General features: G+C 41.5%; 1 protein-coding gene across 2 annotated transcripts in view; it reads left to right on the top strand.

Moving 5' to 3' along the window:
* The window catches only part of nhsb (Nance-Horan syndrome b (congenital cataracts and dental anomalies)), a 474,669-nt gene that overhangs the window by 330,957 nt on the left and 122,961 nt on the right, over positions 1 to 20,751 (top strand). The window lies entirely within an intron of this gene.

Genomic DNA, 20,751 nt, shown 5'->3' with positions numbered 1-20,751 from the left:
CTTGTGCTGAGATTGAATTTAAAAAGCACTAATCTCTCTGGCCTGCAAGTAGATTGTCTGATTTTTCCATCAGTTTTCATCGTGTCGTTTTTCATCCTTCTCCTTTCTGTCAAAGGCACTGACTCTTTTCTGTGGTACAGCCTTTCAGTGCATTGTCCTTATTCATGTGTGAACTTTGAGAGGGATATCTATTCAACTGTGGTAGGCAGCAGTGTTGAGCCCAACACTGGGGGAATTCTTTGTATCCTTCTTCATAACCCAGGGACACAGAAACTGATTGGCCTGCGCCTACTCAAGATTGGACCTGGGCTTTGTCTTCATGTTGTTAAAAAATGCCTCATGGTTTTTCTGCCCTCTTGAAGGAAGGAACTTTCATTTATATGCTGCCTTTTACAACCTCAGGATATCCCTAAGTGTTTCACAGACAGTTAGTATTTTTTAGAAGTGTAGTCACTGTTGTCATGTAGGGAACGTGGCAGCCAAATTGCACACAGCAAGGTCCCAAAAACAAGTAAATGAGTGAGCAGCTAATGTGATTTTTGGTGCTGTTATTTAAGGGACAAATATTGGTCAGGACACCAGGGAGAACTTCCCTGCTCCTCTTCAAATACTACCACAGGATCTTTTATGCCCACCCGAGAGGGAAAGCAGGGCCTCAGTTTAATGTATCATCCAAGAAACAGCACCTCGAACAGTGCAGCAGTCTCTGAGTACTGTGCTGAGGTGTCAACCTAGATTTCATGCTCAGGTCAACTGGAGTGGGATTGTGAACTCGTGACCTTCTGGCTCAGAGGCAAGAGTGCTACCAACTGAACTACAGTTAACAACCTGGAGATGCAATCAGCTCTGTGTTTCAAAGGTACAAGGATACTGTGTTACCTCATTGTCCCCTCTGTGCTCTGCTTGATTTCTGATCCCATGCAGAGTTTTTTGTGCTTTACAAACATCATTTTGAATCTGAGTTACTGACTAAACAAACTTGGCAGTGCTGTACGTCTTCACAAGTGTGAAAAAGCACACAGGGCTCAAGTATACCTTTTGAATGTATACATTCTCCAACATCTACAATCCACAAACCCTGTAATTAGAGATGAGAGATGTTGTTTTAGGTTATGAAAATGCCTTTGAAAAAAAGGATGAAAATAGTGGAATGTGTTGAAATGTTTTGAAAACCTATCAATGGGTCAGGATTTGTGGGGCAGATGACTTCCTGTTAATAACTTCAAGTCTACTTTAAGCTCCAGGAGCCTTTTAGTAACAAGTTTCTGTGTAATTTGAGAAGGAACGTATACTAAAGGCGAAGCAGCATCTGAACAGAAAGAGGGAGAGCAGCCTCATATTTTACTAGGCACTATGGTCAAGTCTGCTGTATGTTCTAACTGCAGTTTACAGAGAGTGCTGGAAGCATTAGTGAGTGAATTTTGGGTGATAAGAGTTTAGAACAAAAACAGAAACTTCTGGGAATACACACTGGGACCATTAGCATCTGAAAATTGCCAAGCTAATGTTCTGCAGGTAGACCACCATTAGGACCCTTCTATAAAATGTATTTCCAGGGCTTTTTTTTTAACCTGTTGGATGCGACTCCTAATTTCTTTCCTTCTGATTCTCTCTCATTTACTGAGAATGCTAACTCAGCTGAGGTAAAAAGAAAAATTTACACCTCCAACAGAGGACTGGAATGTCAGCCTTTATTTTTACTCTCAAGTGGAAGTTGAACTCAGAACTTTGTAGTTCAAAGGTGAAAGTGCGACTAACTGAACCACTTCAACAGACACTCAAATCTCCAGTAACTCACTCAAGTGGTCATTGTTTGTGCACATGTATGTGCAGGCCATACAGCCATGGGGGCACAGTGGCGCAGTGGTTAGCACCGCAGCCTCTCAGCTCCAGCGACACTGGGTTAAATTCTGGGTACTGCCTGTGTGGAGTTTGTAAGTTCTCCCTGTGACCGCGTGGGTTTCCGTCGGGTGCTCCGGTTTCCTCCCACCACCAAAGACTTGCAGGTTAATAGGTAAATTGGCCATTGTAAATTGCCCCTAGTGTAGGTAGGTGGTAGGGAATATGGGATTAATGTAGGATTAGTATAAATGGGTGGTTGATGGTCGGCACAGACTCGGTGGGCTGAAGGGCCTGCTTCAGTGCTGGATCTCTCTATGACTCTCTATAAACATTCCTGAACCCTTTTCCAGCAAGAAGCCTTACCCACTGGCAGGGAGATTTGGGAACTTTGGCATGTGTTGCTCCTGATTTTCCAGCCATCATTTCAATGGATTTCCTGAATTTGGAACACAAAATCAGAAAACTATCCCTAATGTGTATATACACACACACATTCCAGCATTGGATAGCAATCAATATCCTCACTCGTGCAGTGACAAGAACGATATTAGTGTCCACAAGCAATCACTCAACTGCAGTGAGCACAGGCCAAGGATTGAACCTAATGCCCACACAATGCACTTGCCATAGGGAATTACTAGAGTATGATTGGGGCAGCAACCCTGGCTAATTTCACTCTTCCTCAGCCCAGAGGCACAACTGTGGCAGCACCCATCACCACCCTGATTAAACTGGCTGTGTATCAGCCATGGCTCAGTTGGTAGCCTCTCAGGCACAAGATTGTGGGTTCAAATCCCACTCCAGCACAAAAATCAAGGTTGACACTCTGGTGTGGTACTGAGGGAGTGCTGCGATATCGTCTATATCGTCTATATGCAATGTTAAACTGAGGCCCCATCTGCCGTCTTAGGTAGATGTAAAAGAAGCCATGGCATTATTTCAAAGAAGAACAGGAGTGTTATCTATCCCTGGAGTCCTGGCCAATATTTATCCCTCAATCAACATCCTACATTACAAGAGTAACTACAATTGAAAAGTGCTTCATTGGCTGTAAAGTTCTTTGGAACGTCCTGTGATTGTGAAAGGCGCTATATAAATGCAAATCGTTCTTTCTTTATCTCAGCCCGACTGGGATGGATTGTGCTCGGAATTGAATGGCTCAATCCTTTTCTAGACAGTAAATTATATAGAATGTACAGCACAGCACAGAAACTGGCCACAACACAAAAGCAAAACACTGCGGATATAAAAACAAAAAGTGCCGGAAATACTCAAGCAGGTCAGGCAGCATCTGTGGAGAGAGAAACAGAGTTAACGTTTCAGGTCAGTGACCTTTCATCAGAACACTGCAGATGCTGGAAATCTGAAATAAAAACAAAAGTGCTGGAAATACTCAAGTCTAACAGCATCTGTGGACTGTTCTGACGAAAGGTCATTGGCCTGAATTGTTAACTGTTTCGTTCACCACAGATGATGAAATGACTCTTAAATTTGTTTTAATGTGTCCACACAATTACTATTGTACATCTATTTAAACAGAGGTGTTAGCAAACCTTAACATTATAAAAGGGAGATTTACCAAACAGTATATTGTATAGGAAATCACAGTGAATGAGAACAGTGTCACACAAAGAAGAACCTGGTTGGGCTAAGAATTAATCGGCAGCTGGTAACATAAGTGATGGGCACAGATAGGGGCCTTGTTTTCTCCTCCAGTTCGGCCAACTTTGGTTGGCTAATTGGGGGCAAGATATACATAATAATGACTCCATTATTCAGGGTAATTGCACAAGCCTCAGTCTATTGTGTCTAAGTGTTGAGTAATTAAAGAACATACAGCACTGGAGCTGATCAGCAGTTTGCTGGAGCTAAACATTTCATCAAAGGGGTGTTTCAATTTGTACTGGGCTGCACACTAATTATCAATGTTTCTGACTGAATACTTGTGCGCACAATCATTTAGTAGGTAGATGATGCTTTATCCTCTAGAACTTTGCAGGAGAAACTCATTGTCGGATCTGCCTTTCTCCACAACTGATTGTGTTTGGCGATTAACTCTCTTGAGTGCCAAAATAATTTTGAAGGGAAGATACGATTTCTTCCATAGCTAGGAGCAGTTCCAAGATAGTAACTTTATGAAGGGAAATCCCCAGCAAGTCAGCCAGTTGGGTTAACTGTGTGGATATGGCACTTCATCAGTTATATTTGATCTATCTTTCTCTTTCAGATGTTGAACAGCGTACTTTCCGTTTCTAGGACTTTCTGTTTTTTAATTCAAATTACCAACATATTTTTGTTACTTTTTAGTTTTGCAAACCAGAAGAACCAATTTTCACTCCTCCCCTCGTGAACATGTTGATTCCTTGCTGAGGTGTAGTTGTTTAAGTAGTGGCCATCCTCCAGTACCTTGCCCAAGTGCCCATTTCTACATGTTGAGTCTTGACTGTGTGCAGACTTGATCAAAGGGAAATAAAGATCATTTCAATTCCATCCTCATTTGACGTCTGTATGTGTACACATCCAGCAGACACCACTGGATAGTGAGCAGGATTGATTTTTATCCCCTCCTCAATCCAATTTTATCACCGTTACTGCGATATACATCATAACAGTCAACTAATTCAATGCAGTCTAGTGACGGAACCTAAGATCTTGCTAGTCTGTTTGATTTAACCACTTACTAAACCTGCTGAGGCACTGGGAGAGTGCTTCACTTTTAAAGGAAGAATATGTGTAAAGTTTTAAAGTGGTTAAATTCACCTTTTGTTCTTTTTCTCTTTTACTTACTATTTACTCACATTTAACGTTGACAGATTTTTATCTCCACCACTTGGTGTGAAACATCACCTGGGCAGGAGGGCAAAGTGAAAAATCAGGCGGGGCAATTGCCCGTAGTAGAGCCAGCCTGATTAGTTTCTTTCATGTAAACTAACAGATGGAAAATCACTCTATTGGGGGTGTGCAGTTCTCACCATCTGAACTTTCCCTTGGTTTTTCGACTAGGGACGTTTTATGCCTAGGCAGTAATAAAGGAAATCTACCCATCGTGCGCTTTGTGCCATTGATATATGGTAATGTCTGCAGTGAATGTCAAAATTGCAAGTTTCATAAGCAAGAATTAGTTGGCATTAATAAGTGAATGTACATTACATTACGTCTATCTTCAATGTTGACGATGGTAAAGGAAAATTGAATTAATTATGGGAAATCAAAGAACATTTTGTTATATGTAGCATTTATATTAAACACTGGAGAAAATTCTGCAGCTCTCAGGTTCATTGTGCGGATTTTATTTACCAATAAAATGAAAATGCTGGTGTCATATTGCCTAAGGTCATTTGAGGTGTAGAAGTGCCAACACCAACACAAAAACCATCAACATTGCCACCATCATTACCATCAATGCTAATGTCATCAAAATCCAGAGAGAATAATCATCTTCACATGCTCTGTTCCCAGACAATGTTCTGCACCCGTACCATTACCACTAACATTGCCAAGTCATCCAATGCCAAATTTTTCATTCACCAAATAACACAACTATAGATAAAAAATGGAAACATTGAAAAAAAGAAAAAATTGTGCCAACCCTTAATGTTTATCACTTATAATTTTTGAGGTATTTAATTATATAAGAATAAGAAAATGTCCCTGGTTTCATAAATTGACAGCTGTGTAAAAGAATGATTTTAATCTGAGATATTTATTTCTGAGGTTGCTAACATTAGTAAGTTGATTCCATTAGAAAATGACATACTTATTTCTTGCTTAGTACGGAATAGGCCTTGATTATTGAGAAAATCTATTTAATATTCCACGCTATTCCTTATTTGACACTGCGGACCAACCGCTAAATCTGCAATCCTACTGTTAAGATTCTGCCATTGAGAATGATGTTTCCTCTTTGTTAATTGGAACATGGACAGGCTGAGCCTCGCCAATCAGCCAAACTGGAGGAAGACGGAGCTGGTTGGGTGAGTGGTGCCCCAGAGTATACAGTTTATACATACAATAAAGGTGAAGTGAGTGCAATAAAACACACTGCTTCCCTAATTTATCACCAAATTAGACTTTTACTTTGGGCCCATGCCCACTTGGATTGGTTAAGACGGCCCAAACTCATTAAAAATGGGATGCATACAGCCATTGGAATAATTACATTTTCATCCCATCATTATCTGGGCTGGGTTATAGCCCAGAGCCCAAAGGTGAAGTTACAGTGTCCCAATTCAATCACATTTCCCCTTGCTCGTTCCTTCAATTAACCAAACTAAATTTTTTTAAAATGTCATTTTCCTGTTTAAATGTGTTTAGTGTTTCTGGCAGTTAATTCGTCCAGTGTTTATCTACCAGATACTCGGGTAACAAACTAACTGATGGTTTGTTTCGTTACTGCTGCGATGCCAAATTCTGTAGAACCAGATTTAAATCACTAAATCAAGCATTGCACCATGAGCAGGCTGGCCGGCTGCAAGGCAAATTAGTTACAGACGAATCTCCTTATTGCAAACTCTGTTATCATAAATCATTCCCTTACAACACACTGTTTTCCTGACCCCAACTTTTGCACCAATTGACGGTGCAAAAAGAATGTTCAATGAACGTGACTCAGCCTATTTCAACAGTCATTCATTCCTAACCTCAATTGAACACTCAAACATGAATCTTTAATTTCCAAGAATCACATTAATACTTCAATGAATCGCAGTGCTCTTTGGCATTTTCTGTCATGAAGCATTACTGGAAGTGCTATATAGTGTGTGAAGCATGTGGATTCTGTACAGCTTCTTCAATGGCCTGAAGCATGTATTGGTACGTCAATCCTATGCAGCTTGTGTTGTTACACTAGGAACTAATACACTCTCTTACTGTTCGACACTAATGGACGTTCTCACTTACCTGTGTTTTATATTGAAGAATGTAATAAATGGCTGTACTTTAGGTTGTAGTGTTTGAGATGCTAAATGTGAGGGCAGCCTGAAGTTCAGTATCAGTTTAAGCAACATGCTCCATTAAACTCTTGGTTTGCAGTCGCTGTTTCAGTTCCAGTCCTTTCAGTGAATCTGCTCCCTGCTGTGGTGATGATTGCTTCGGCCTCCAAGACCCTTGAACCAATGGAAGTCATTCTTCAGAGGTCATTCTAGGCTGTACTTTGGCAAGGATTTTCATTTACTTCAGGGTTGGACTAGTGCTTAATGCCATTTATAGTAATATTTGCAAAATCCAGAGATAAGAATCATCTTCACTGCAGTACACTCTCTGTTCCCAGAGGCTGAGGTCAGACACTGCACCCATTTCCAGTTTTCAAGATCCACAAGAATCTCAAACAGCAGCTTCCTAAATACAGTAACATTTTCACTAAGAAAGAAAGTGTAACATCATTACAATCAGTATTTTGTTTCAACAGATTATTGTAACTACAAGAAAAGTATATTCCCAATTATTAGTGTAATTGTGATATTTAAAAATGCTAAGGCGGCACAGTGGCGCAGTGGTTAGCACCGCAGCCTCACAGCTCCAGGGACCCGGGTTCGATTCTGGGTACTGCCTGTGCGGAGTTTGCAAGTTCTCCCTGTGTCTGCGTGGGTTTCCTCCCATATGCCAAAGACTTGCAGGTTGATAGGTTAATTGGCCATTATAAATTGCCCCTAGTATAGGAAGGTGGTAGGGAAATATATAGGGACAAGTGGGGATGTGGTAGGAATATGGGATTAGTGTAGGATTAGTATAAATGGGTGGTTGATGGTCGGCACAGACTCGGTGGGCCGAAGGGCCTGTTTCAGTGCTGTATCTCTAAACTAAAGTAAATTCTAATGTTCTCCGCACCCTTATTAGATGAGTACATGACGGGGTCAATTTTAACCCTACTTACCCTTTGGAAACCAGGCGGGTGGAGAGTTAAAAGCAAGCAGGTTACTTACCCATTGCCCTGGTCAACATTAGTCCCTCACCCAACAACACTAAAGCAGTTTAATTGGTCATTACTATTGGTTGCACCTTGCTGTGCTCCTATTGGCTGGTGCAATTTCCCCACACTACAGCAGTGACCACATTTCAAAAAGTATTTCATTGGCTGCAAAGCACTTTGGAACATCCTGAGTTTGTGAATGGCGATTTGTAAATGCAAGTTCTTGCTTTCAGACTCCAACCATATCCAATACTAACCTGCAGGATTTTGCAGAAGGATGAAGCGTTCGCAGAAAGCAGGTGGAGACCTCAAAAATTGATCATTAGGAGCCTAGTACAGTTATAACCAGGGCCTGCATGTAAGCTGTGTTTCAATTGGTGGCATTCTTGCCTCTAAGTCAGAAGGTTGTGGGTTCAAGTTCCACTCCAGAACATTACAAAAAAAAAATCAAGGCTGACACTCCAGTGCAGTACTGAGGAAGTGCTGCACTGTTGGAATTGCTATCTTTCGCATGAGACTGAGCCCCCTCTGTTCTCTCAGGTGGATGAAACAAATTCCATGGAGGTATTTTGAAAAAGTGCAGGGGAGTTTTACCCGGTGGCCTGGCTAATATTTATCCCTCAATTAACAGCTTATCTGGTCATCACATTGCTGTTTGTGGGAGCTTGCTGTGCACTAATTGGCTGCCATGTTTCCTACATTACAGCAGTGACTAGACTTCAGCAGTACTACATTGGCTGCAAAGTGCTTTGGAACATCTGGTAGTCGTGAAAGGTGCTAGATTAATGAAAGTCTTTTTTGAGTGGGGAAGCTACTCAATAGTTCTTTAGCATGTTAAAAGGGGGTCCCAGCACGTTAGAGAGAAGTTACGGATACCTTCAGCATATTAGAGGGGAGCCCAGCCTGTTAGATGGGAATTCCGACTTGTTAGAGGGGAGCCTGGCCTGTTAAAGGGGAATGTCGGCCTGTTAGAGAGTTCTTTCAAGTGGAAGCAGTTATGTGGCATAGATATATATAAAGACCAATACCCAATACAGATGATTACAATTTTGTTTTAAGGAACAGGAAACATGAATCTAAGCTCAATTGCTCTATTCTCTATTACTTTTTAATTGTGTATCCTTCTCCAGCTAGGAGAGCAGCAAGGGGCACCGACATCTCACACACTTCACAATTGGCTGGCAGGAGATCTGAAATGCATTGGGTGTGGGCTGGGTGATTCAGATTCCCCATGAGTGATGTGAGTGGTTTTCTATATCACTCAGCAATGGTAAACTTTCACAGTACTTCAATGGCTGTAAAGTGCTTTCGGGCACCCTGAGGTCATAAAAAAACACCATATAAATACAAGCCCAACTTTTCTTGGTCCTGGACTCTGTTTATCTACAAATAATGTGCTGGGTACATTGAATCTTTTCCGTTTACTGCCCAGCCAAAATCTATGATAATAGGAGTGCTTCGAGCTTCCTGCTGCATGGTTAGGCCTTCTCAAGAAGAAATGAAATTTGCCTCATATGGAACAAATTTCTGTGCAAATTATGTAGAGCAGAAATCATTTTTTTTCCTGGCGTTTTGCACGTCTGTAGGTCTGAGATGTCTGCTAGGAGGTAGGAAATGGCTATGTGGGGGCATACTGTCCTGATTTGCCAGAAGCTGAAAATATAGGATCTGCCAGTGAGCTGCCAGTGCTGTGAGCAGTACACTCTGACCATCGCAGTGCACTGTACTTCATTTACCAGCCAAAGGTCCCCTGCAGCTCCCCACCACTACATATTTCTTATTAGACTGGTTTCTTCTACCACATGCAGCAGATTGTTGGGTAGAGATAAAAATCACCATCAATTTCTGTGGACACTTTCAACGGGAATTTCCTTGAGGCTGCTCCCGCTCTGCCAGTGTAATTTTGATCGAGGATCAGCAGAAGGCCTCTTTACTCATGGAGACAGAGGGGGAGAGTGGGAGAAGCCCTGTGGAAGTCCACCCTCTTTATTTTTTGTATTGAATCAGCACGGGTGTGAGTGTGAGCCAGGCTCAAATGAAATCCAGACGGAAACTCCGGGGCAGTACTGAGGGAGTGCTGCACTGTCAAGGTACTGTCTTTCAGATGAGACATCAAACCGAGGCATATGGATGAACAAGGTCCTATGGCATTAATTTGAAGAAGAGCAGGGAAGTTAATTCCTGGTGTCCTGGACAATACTTATCCCTCAACCAATAAGAATAGATTAGCTGGCATTTATCTCATTGCTGTTTGTGGGAGATGGCTGGGTCCAAGTTGGCTGCCTTTCTACATTGCAACAGTGACGACACTTCAACAGTACTTCACTGGCTGTAAAGTGCTTTGTAATATCCTGAGATTGTGAAAGGCACTATATAAATGCAAGTTCTTTCCTTTTTTCATGGTTTATTTGCAAGTACAGCACTCTGTCAGGCTGTTTTTTAGTCAGGACAGTTGAAAGTGAAGTCTCCCTTTAGCTGTGACTCCCAGGCTCAAGAGCACATTGGTGATAAATTAGTTGCTCTCTGCCGTGCAGTGGTAGGGAAGAGCAGGTTGGGCAGGATTCCTGGTTCTGACTGCTATATTGCGCCCTCTATTGGAAGTAGATCATCATTACCAGGTGAGAACAGGAGCAGGCTTGGCTGTGGGGAAAGCCTGGCTACCCGATCCAAACCCAACTGCATGTGTCGGGGTCGGGTCTATATTCTGTGTCCAGCATTCGGGCTTGGGTCTGGTCGGGCATATTTGTTTTCTTTTTAATCTACGTTTTGACGAGATTTTTTCTGTTTCAACGGCATGTTTGATATTAAATTCATTGAAATATTTGGGTCGGGTCGGGCTTGAAAAAAATTAAAGGACTCAGGCTCCAGTCGGGTTCGGTTTGGCTTTGGTCGGGTCGGGCCCGGGTCAGGTTATAATTTTATGCCCGAGCAGGCCTTTAGCTATGGGTCCTCCACACTCGGTAGGCTCACACGTGAATAATGGGCACTTGAGCAAAGTACTGGAGGGAGTCAACATCTTCTGGAGAGGAGGAAAGGGGAGAAAATTGGAGAATGTAGCTGATATTTCTGAGATGAACACTACAGACCGTAAAACTGTCCACTGAGGTTTTGTTACTTCGATTGGAGCAGATTGGACAGAGCACATTTCCCCATCACCTTACCCAGCTGTGAAGTCTCTGGTCAGCTGCTTTCATAATCTGTTTGCTCCAATTTTCAGCTCAACTCATATTCTCAGTTTTCTTTTTATTTCAACCTCTGTGCTTTCTGATTATTAAACGCAAAAAGACTGTCTCCTCCTATTAGCCAGTGAAAAATGCCACAAGTAGAATCTAAACGGGGACAAGAGCGATTCAACTAGTTTAAGAGGAAATGGCAACTCACCTATTCATGGTTACAGGGCCGCTATTGAGCCAACTGTTAGGAGGGAATAATTCAAAGTCTTTCAGTATAAATAGGGAAAGAATTGGCACTTCATGTATGTCTTTTTAGACTATGGTTAGCTAAGTCATACAGTATTGTGGTACATAAAAAACTAGCTGAAACAAATCTGGTAATGCTATACTGTGGGCTTACTAGCCTATTGTTTCCAGACCGCAGTCTCAGACAATGAGTTGCTTGAAGCCATTCTTAAGAACCAAAGAGTGATGCTGCCACAAGTCTGTGGCTGTCTTTCCCCACATGTCAAGCTCCTGTTTTCAACACTGCTGCTGCAATTAAATGCCAGCTGAAGGCCAGCTTCTCTCTCTCAGGTAGAGAGAGATAAGGATGTTCACAGGTCCCGTAGTTCTGTTTAATAATTCTAATTCAATAGGATCTTTTCAATGAGTGAATTCTACCTCCATATTAGCAGTGCATGATCTTTTTTCTCTGTAAGCAAGAAGAAGAAAGGGAACAAAACTGAATCTCAACTTGCCCACTATCTCCCAGCAGGCCAGACTGCAACTAAAGTCTCAAAGGAGGAAGAGAGCAGCAGGTCTGCTAAAGGTCACAGGTGGCACAGGGAGCTGGCCTGTATACATACCATTTCTATATTCTGAATTCTTTGCAAGAGCTGTCCAATTCAGTCTCACATCCCAGTTTTTTTCACCATAACCCTGCATATTAGTCCTCTTCAAGTATATGTCCAATTGCCTTTTGAATCTGCTTCCACCATCCTTTCAGGTAGTGAATTCCAGATCTTAACAAACCTTTTGTGTGAAAAATACTTCTCATTTCCCCTCTCGTTGTTTTGCCAGTTATTTTAAATCTATGACATTTGGTTACTGACCCACTTGCCAGAGGAAGCAGTTTCTTCCCACTTGCTTTATCAAAACCCCTCATAATTTTGGATACCTCAATTAGGTCTCCCCTTAACCTTCTCTGCTCCAGGGAGAATAATCCCAGTTTCTCTAATCTCTCCCTTCATCCCTGGTACCTTTTTGGTAAGCGTCTGCCCAGAATTGTACACAATACACCAACAGAGGCATAACCATTGATTTGTAAAGATGTACCATGACTTCTTTATTTTTGTCTTCCATTTAGAAAGCCAAGTATATGTCATGTGTTCTTGACCACCCTATCAACTTGCCCTTCAAGGATTTATGTCTATTCAACCCCACTCAAAATAGTATTATTCAGATTATTCTGCCTCTCTACGTTGTTCCTCCCAAACTGCATCACTTCACACATATCCACATAAAATTGCATCTGCCATGTATCTGCTCATTCCCCCAGTCTGACTATTTCCTCCTGAAGTCTGCAACCACCCTGCTCACTAGGTACGACATTGCTAAGTTTTACATAACCCATAAATTTCAAATTTGTACTCCCTATATGCCCAATTCCGGTCTTTTAAACAGATCAAGAAAAGCAATAATCGTAATACCAACCACTGGAATTCAGAATAGCACTGTTACATTCAGAATACCATTGTTACCTACTGAATACCATTGTTATATTCTGTGCGGAGTTTGCAAGTTCTCCATGTGACCGTGTGGGTTTCCGCTGGGTGCTCCAGTTTCCTCCCACAGCCAAAGACTTGCAGGTTGATAGGTAAATTGGCCATTGTAAATTGCCCCTAGTGTAGGTAGGTGGTAGGAGAATTGAGGGAAGGTGGGGATGTGGTAGGGAATATGAGATTAATGTAGAATTAGTATAAATGGGTGGTTGTTGGTCGGCACAGACTCGGTGGGCCGAAGGGCCTGTTTCAGTGCTGTATCTCTCTATGACTATGACTCTATTCAGAACTACAACACACTGAACTTGACTGCAATATTCTGAACACTGTTGCCACATTCTGAAACCAATGTTCTATTCTGAATAACTCTGCATATTCTACATATCATTGCCATTCTCTGAATAATACTGCTCTATTCTGAATGCCAGTGTTATATTCAGAATGTTCCTCCAATATTAAGAATACAGCTGCCACATTCTGAATTCCACTGCTGCATTGTGAGGTCAGATATCAAGGCACATGACATCATAACATGTCACATATGCTCATTTGCTATAGTTACTCTCCTTTCCCTTCCACCTGTCAGTTCATCCCTACAGCTCTTAGCTTGACTCTCCCCTAGTATGAAAATGTCAAAGAAAAAGAGTCATAGGTTGGCAGGAAAAGCAGTAACTGAACAATGGGCTACCTTCAAAGAAGAGATAGTTCAGGCACAGTCGAGGTATGTTCCCTCAAAGGGGAAAGGTAGGGTAAACAAATCCAGAGCTCCCTAGATGACAAAAGAGATAAAGAAGAATAAGTGTGCTAAGGACAGATGTCAGGTAGCGAATACAATTGAGAACCAGGCTGAATATAGAAGGTTCAGAGAGGAAGTGAAAAAACAAATAATAGAAGCAAAGAAAGAGTATGCACAAAGTCTGGCAGCTAACATAAAAGGGAATCTCAAAGTTTTCTATAGACATATAAATAGTAAAACAGTGGTGAAAGGAGGAATGGGGCCGATTAGGGACCAAAAAGCGGATTTGCACATGGAGGCAGAGGGCATAGCTGAGGTATTAAATGAATACTTTGCATCGGTCTTTACCAAGGAAGAAGATGCAACCCAGGGAATGGTGAAAGAGGAGGTAATTCAGACACTAGAAGGGATTAAAATTGATAAGGAGGAGGTGTTGGATGGGCTAGCTGTACTTAAAGTGGATAAGGCACCAAGACCAGATGAGATGCATTCAAGAATACTGAGGGAAGTGAGAGTGGAAATTGCAAAGGTGCTGGCCATAATTGTTCAGCCTCCCTTAGACTGCTTTCAGAGGACTGGAAAATTGCAAACATTGCACCCTTGTTCAAAAAGGGGTGTAAAGATAAACCCAGCAACTACAGGCCAGTCAGCTTAACTTTGGTGGTGGGGAAACTTCTAGAATGATTAATTTGGGGCAAAATTAATTGTCACATGGACAAATATGGGTTAATTAAAGAAAGCCAGCATAGATTCCTTAAGGGAAAATCATGTTTAACTAACTTGCTGGAGATTTTTGAAGAGGTAACAGAGAAGGTTGATGAGGGTAATGCAGTTGATGTAGTGTACATGGACTTACAAAAGACGTTTGATACAGTGCTGCACAACAGACCTGTGAGCAAACTTCCAGCTCATGGAATAAATGGGACAGTAGCAACAGGGATACAAAATTGGCTGAGTGACAGGAAACAACGAGTAGTGATTAATGGATGTTTTTCAGGCTGGAGGAAGGTTTGTAGTGGAGTTCCCCAGGGGTCAGTGTGGGACCCTTGCTTTTTCTCATGTATGTTAATGACCTAGACCTTGGTGTACAGGGCACAATTTCAAAGTTTATGGATGATACACAAGTTGGAAGCATTGTGAACCGAGAGGAAGATAGTGTAGAACTTCAAAAGGACATAGACAAATTGGTGGAATGGGCAGACAAGTGGCAGATGAAGTTCAATGCAGAGAAATGTGAAGTGATTCATTTTGGTAAGAAGAAGATGAGGAAATGATATAAAATAAAGGATATAGTTATAAAGGAGCAGAGGGACCTGGGTGTAGATGTGCATAAGTCATTGAAGGTGGCAGGACAGGTTGAGAGAGCAGTTAATAAAGCATTCAGTATCCTGGGCTAGAGTACAAGAGCAAGGAAGTTATGTTGAACTTGTATAAGACACTAGTTCGGCCTCAGCTGGTGTATTACATCCAGTTCTGGGCGCCGCACTTGAGGAAAGACGTGAGGGCATTGGAGAGAGTACAGAAAAGATTCACGAGAATGATTCCAGGGATTAGGAACTTCAGTTATGAAGATAGATTGGAGACGTTGGGACTGTTTTCCTTGAAGAGAAAGCTGAGAGGTGATTTGATAGAGGTATTCAAAATCATGAGGGGTGTGGACAGAGGAGATGGGGAGAAACTGTTGCCACTTGTGAACGGATCGAGGAGCGGTCACAGATTTAAAGTAATTGTTAAAAGAAGCAAACACGACATGAGGAAAAACCTTTTCATGCAGCGAGTGGTTAAGGTCTGGAATGCACTGCCTGAGAATGTGGTTGGAGGCAGGTTCAATTGAAGCATTCAAAAGGGTATTAGACAGTTGTATGAAAAGGAAGAATCTGCAGGGTTACTGGGAGAAGGCAGGGGAATGGAACTGAGGGAGTTGCTCTTTCAGAGAGCCGGTGCGGAGATGATGGGCCGAATGGCCCCCTTCTGCACTGTAATGATTCTGTGATTAAGGAAAGAGTTTCTGCTTTGGGTGCAATTAATGCTCCAGGTGCAAATTGTGCTAGTTTTGAGACGTGTTTTTTTTTTCAACTTATCGCGCAAACATCGCTGGTCATAAATTTCTCCATAAATCAGTGCAATAGGTCAGCCTTTTGAAATGTAATTGTTTTCAAAATAGTCCTTGATATATTTAAGAGTGGTAATTTGCTGCAATTTAATTAAAACATTTGAAAACCACCTGATTTTAAATAATAGAAAATAACTTGAAAAAAATACAGTACAGATCTATTTGCTTGTTGTACTGATGTACAGTACTCAGTTTCTTAGTAAATTTTAAAAAGTTCAAAAGCTTTTAAAACGTGTTTATTAGCATTCTTGTGCCGTAAGAAAAACTTAATATTTCAGACCTCCTCGAAAGCCTGTGAACAAGTACAATCAGCGGAATCTCACTGGCGATGAATTTGATCGGAGGCAGTTTTGTCGGGTGGGGCTGGCTCCTCGTGTGATCTTGAGCTAATGCAAAAGATCGTGGAAACTTGATTTGTGCTGAACGTAATTTGCCGTTAAAATTCTGCGAAATTTTGCATTGTTTTTACGCCAAACATCTAGCAGAAACTCTAGGCCTATTTCTTTCTGAAATGATTTTCGGGACAATAAAGAGAAATTTAAAAAAAATCTAGCATGTTGTGGTGACAAAAAAATGACGGCAATTTTAAAAAAAAGATAATTGATAACCAGCAGTGAGTTGATTCAATCTATGGTTCTGCCAGGTCGGAAATTGATTGCATTTCACTTCTATGCATGATCAAAACCACTTGATTGAATTTAAAAGGAACCTGTAATTGCTTAAAATCAAAGAATGCTGAAAGTACAAAGTATGTGTATCAGTGTCTGAAAAGAGTAATGTCAGCTTAATATTTCGGATGGAGACTTGTCATCAGAAGTGTCTGGACATATGAGACCATTTGCCCATCCTCTTGTAATGTTTGCCTGTCCTGTTTCCAGATATTGACAAAGCTGCTATGTGTTCCCAGTATTTCTATTGGGCTTGATTAAATGATTGGGGAAAATGTTTGAAGGCTCTGCCTCCAGTGTGGAGTTAAGCTCAATGGGAGCACAGACGTGAAAGTCAGCTAGACATGCTTGTTTAGCCTCTTACTGGGATTGGAACTGTTGGAAAGTTTGCACCAATGTTTTGTAACTTAATAGCACCAATGTATTGTTTTACATGTACCCTTTTTTTTTTCATTTGAAGCTAATTTTTTTTTTGAAGTGTGTTTTTCTGCAGTTTTCTGCAGTTCCCTACCGTTTTGTGCTGGAATTAATATCAGTTTTCCAGTGACATTCTCCAGCGGTTTAACTGATAGCCTTCCACCTGCTCAGAGAAGTGGCGTTGAGCTCCCCCTAATGGTAACAGTCCACATATTCCCTGCTGTGCTCTGCTGCATGTGTCATGGTTTATAAAATTACTGATAAGTGTCAGAAGAACTGACGACTAATGCCTGCTGTTTGTTTTATTTAACAGAACAATGTGGTATCTCCAAAACCTTTTCATCCTCTCAGACTGTACTTTCCAGTAGTAAACAGAAAGGTTCATAGAGTCTTGGGGCAGAGATGGGGGGACATTCAGTCCATCGTGTCTGTGCTGGCTCGTTGAAGGAGCGATCCAATCTATCCACTCCCTGCTCTTTTCCTGCATTTTGTTTTCCTTTTCAAATATATATCCATTCTGCTTCTGTGAAATCTATTTCAATTTATTTATTTGTACTACAGAAGGGGGTTAGTTGAGTCATTTGGACTTAGTCAAAGTGTCAAAGCTGATCAACCTCAGTGGGTTGTGGGAAAATAGTTTTTAAAAAGCAAGTGATTCAATAAGGTGTTGAAGCCCCAAAATGCTGTCCCAATGAGTGACACGATACAGATTTCTGCCTGAAATCCTTTGCAAGGTGAATTCTGAATCTCAGTCATGGTTCAGCCATGAACTTATTGAATGGTGGACAGAGCAGGCTCGAGGGGCCGAGTGGCCTATTCCTACTCCTAATTCGTATGTTCGTACTATGGGGAATTAATGAGTGGAATCCAGGCATTTCCCCATAGGGAGGGAAAATCAGAGAGACAGTTGACCCAGACCACTGTGGCAAACCTTTGAAGTCTTTCTTGTATAGTTCTTCCTTTAATTTCAGTTTTCTGGAGCCTAGTGTCTATGAGCCACTACCAACATTCATGCTCTTTAATCCATAGACCCACAGCAGATTTATAAGGTAAAAGTGGGTCAACAGGTCTGCCAGCTGGCTCATGCATTCTGAGTTCCCAGGAGCGACATTAACGAAAGAAAAGACTAAAAAAGCTGGAATTGTTCCGCTTAGGACAGAGAAATTTAATGGAAGATTTATTAGAGGTGTTCACAATCATGAAGAGTTTTGATAGAATAAATGAGGAGAAACTGTTTTCAGTGGCAGGAGAGTCAGTAATCAGAGGATACAGATTTAAGGCAATGAGCAAAAGAACAAGAGGGGAGCTGCGGCAATTTTTTTTATGCAGCAAGTTATTATGGTTTGGAATCACTGCCTGAAAGGGTGGTTGCATGAAATTCAGTAGTAATTTTCGAAGGGCAATGGGATGAAAACTTTATGGGGAGAAAATTGCAGGGATATGGGAGAAGAGCAGGGAAGTGGGACTAGTTGGCTAGCTGTTTTAAACAGCTGACACAGGCACGAAGGGTTGAATGGCCTCCTTCAGTGCTGTGATTGTATATATAAAAGTGGTCTTGTTGGCTGATACAGAGCTGTACTGGTGGAGGGTGAGAGTAGATTGCCCACTTGCCCTTTTAGCTGGGTCAGAGGGCACAAGTTGCACCAGGGGAGATCTCGGAAGGGGGCAAACATACATATTTCTGAGAGCGGTCAGCTATTAGAGGCCCCAAGAGTTTAATAATGAATAGAAATAACAGCTTTCAAGGTGACAATCTCTTACATTCTGAGCTGATTATTTAGCTCTTACCCTCAGCAATGTATCTTTACTGCACAAGAAGTCCACATGAATGGATGGCCATTTTATATATGTGAGCCTAAATGTCTGCAGGCTATTTGACTGTGGGGGCATCATGGACAAGCTCAAACCTGTCTTCTTTCCACAGACTCTACTGGGGAAACTCAGCATGGAATAGTCCCTAACACATGTAATAACTATCAGGTCCTACAGACAGCATATAGGCCCCATATCTTTACCTATATAACCTGCCGTTTTAAGGCAACTGCCAGCCTTCCTCTCATTGACAAACATCCATTGTTTTTTAAAGGAAAGCTGATGTATTCATTGCAGCATTTAAAATTTAATTAAAATGAAGCAATGCCAGTGGCAGTTTCCAAAGAAATTAAATGTTCTATTTACATTTTTGACAGGGATCTTCACAATTTCCGGTCTCAGCTGGATGGAGGCTTTGCTTGCACCAGATATCATTATTTTGACCTCTGCTGTGTATTAGAATTTGGCTTGCAAGCCTATAATAAATTCTGTCAGATGTGGCAATCAGTCACAAGGCTGGTTTCCCCACTGCTCCATCAGTGCATTGTAATGCCCACATGCAAAAGTAGAAAAAGAAAGCACTGTGTTTTTATTTTAGCTTTTAAAAAAATAATCAACTGCAAAAATTAACATGCACTATTAGTTTGCTTTTCACTGCAACTAATAACTTGACCAAAGCGATGCAGCTGGGCCCTTCAAAGATCAATTATAATGTTTTTCCCTTCCAATTTCCTCCTCTCTCCTGAAGGTACTGGTGCGATACACTTTCATTGATGCCAACTCCCTGATCCAAGTGGCCAATCTTTGTGTGTGAGCCTGTTGGCAGGCTATTTGGCTTTGGGAGTTAGCACAGTCAAGCCCAGTTTTGGCCCTCAATGTCCAGATACTTTCCAGCAGAGGGTCAGTGAAGAGATCAGGAGGCAGAGCTCCAGCTGATATTCCCCTTCTGTAGCCGAGGGACAGTGATAAATAGTATGCCATCTTAAAAGGCAGAGAGGCCTTGATTTAATATCTTATTGAAAAGACAGTACCTCCAGCTGTGCAGCACTCCCTCAGTACTGCACTGGACTGTCAGCCTAGGTCTCTGGAATGGAACTTCAACCTATAGCCATCTGATTAAGAGGCAAGAGTCACCACTGAACTACAGCTGGCATCCAGCCCTGGTTCCAATCAGTTAACACAGCACAAACCAAAGATCAGACTTGGTTTGAGTGGCTCAGCCTCTCACTAGGCAGTGCCACTCAACTAAATTAAGGCACCAGGGATGGTGATCTGTAGATTTTCTGTTCCATGAATTATAATACTGTAATCTGCAAGTAAGTGACTTTTGGTTGTACAGACTATCGTTCAAAATGAAAGTACTTGGTGGGATTTGTTCTGACGTATTTATATTCCCACAGAATATTAGGAGGTAATCTAGTTGTTTCTTTGCTCTTTGCAGGGGTTAAGTGCATATTGATAGATAAAGAAATGTATTGGGACAGGTATTGCAGACCAATAGTTTAATATTTAATTGTCTCTGTGAATGGCAATTGCTCCCTTGATACTGATAGAAGTGTGAGGTACATTTCTCTACCTTATATTAAAGCATATGATAAAGACATTATGAAGGGATCATGGCAAGAGGTCAGAATCTGTTTAACAGCTTAAATGGTTGGAAGTTTTAAAAACTATTTAAAGTTTTTATTGAGTTGATATTTGTAACAAGGGATTTGATATAAAGGGATTGGCGATCTAGGTACCAATATAATGTAAGAAAAATTAATTCAAAATTATTTCATGTTGTGCAATTTGTTTTATGTAACATACTTTTTCCAACTGATTTTCTTCTCTTTCTCGTGGCTCTAGCTGGGGTCCTCAAAGGCCAGCAACCCTTACCCAAGTAGTCACATGTCATGTCAGTGAGAGCCAGCAAGCTACTTGTGGAGCACACAACAGCTGAGCTTAGTCCTGTTTCGCCTATTGTCTCCATAAGTTCACAACCATCCCTGGGATAGTGATTGGGTCTTAGGAAGCGTGGCTGGTTTTTGTCTCTCCCTAGCCCACAGGCACTGAGACCAATTGCAGTGTTTCCACTGGCTGAAATCCAATAGTACAGCACAGACCGGGAATCAAACCTGATACCATCCCGCTTCTCCTAATGGTGTCATTTAGTTGGCCACTCAGCCACTGTAGAAGTCATACCTTTATTTATTATCTCAGATTGTTTCTACCAGCACAAGCACAAGATTGTAGCCAGCAGTACATCATCCCAGTGTTCAAAACACTCTCTCTAGGCACAGCCATCATTTGCAAGAACAGAATCTTTTTTTTAAAATT

The sequence above is a fragment of the Heterodontus francisci genome, chromosome 10 (genome assembly GCF_036365525.1).
Source record: "Heterodontus francisci isolate sHetFra1 chromosome 10, sHetFra1.hap1, whole genome shotgun sequence".
Taxonomy (NCBI): Eukaryota; Metazoa; Chordata; class Chondrichthyes; order Heterodontiformes; family Heterodontidae; genus Heterodontus; species Heterodontus francisci.
Note: the sequence above shows the minus strand (reverse complement) of the source record. Positions and strands in the feature narration are given on the sequence as shown.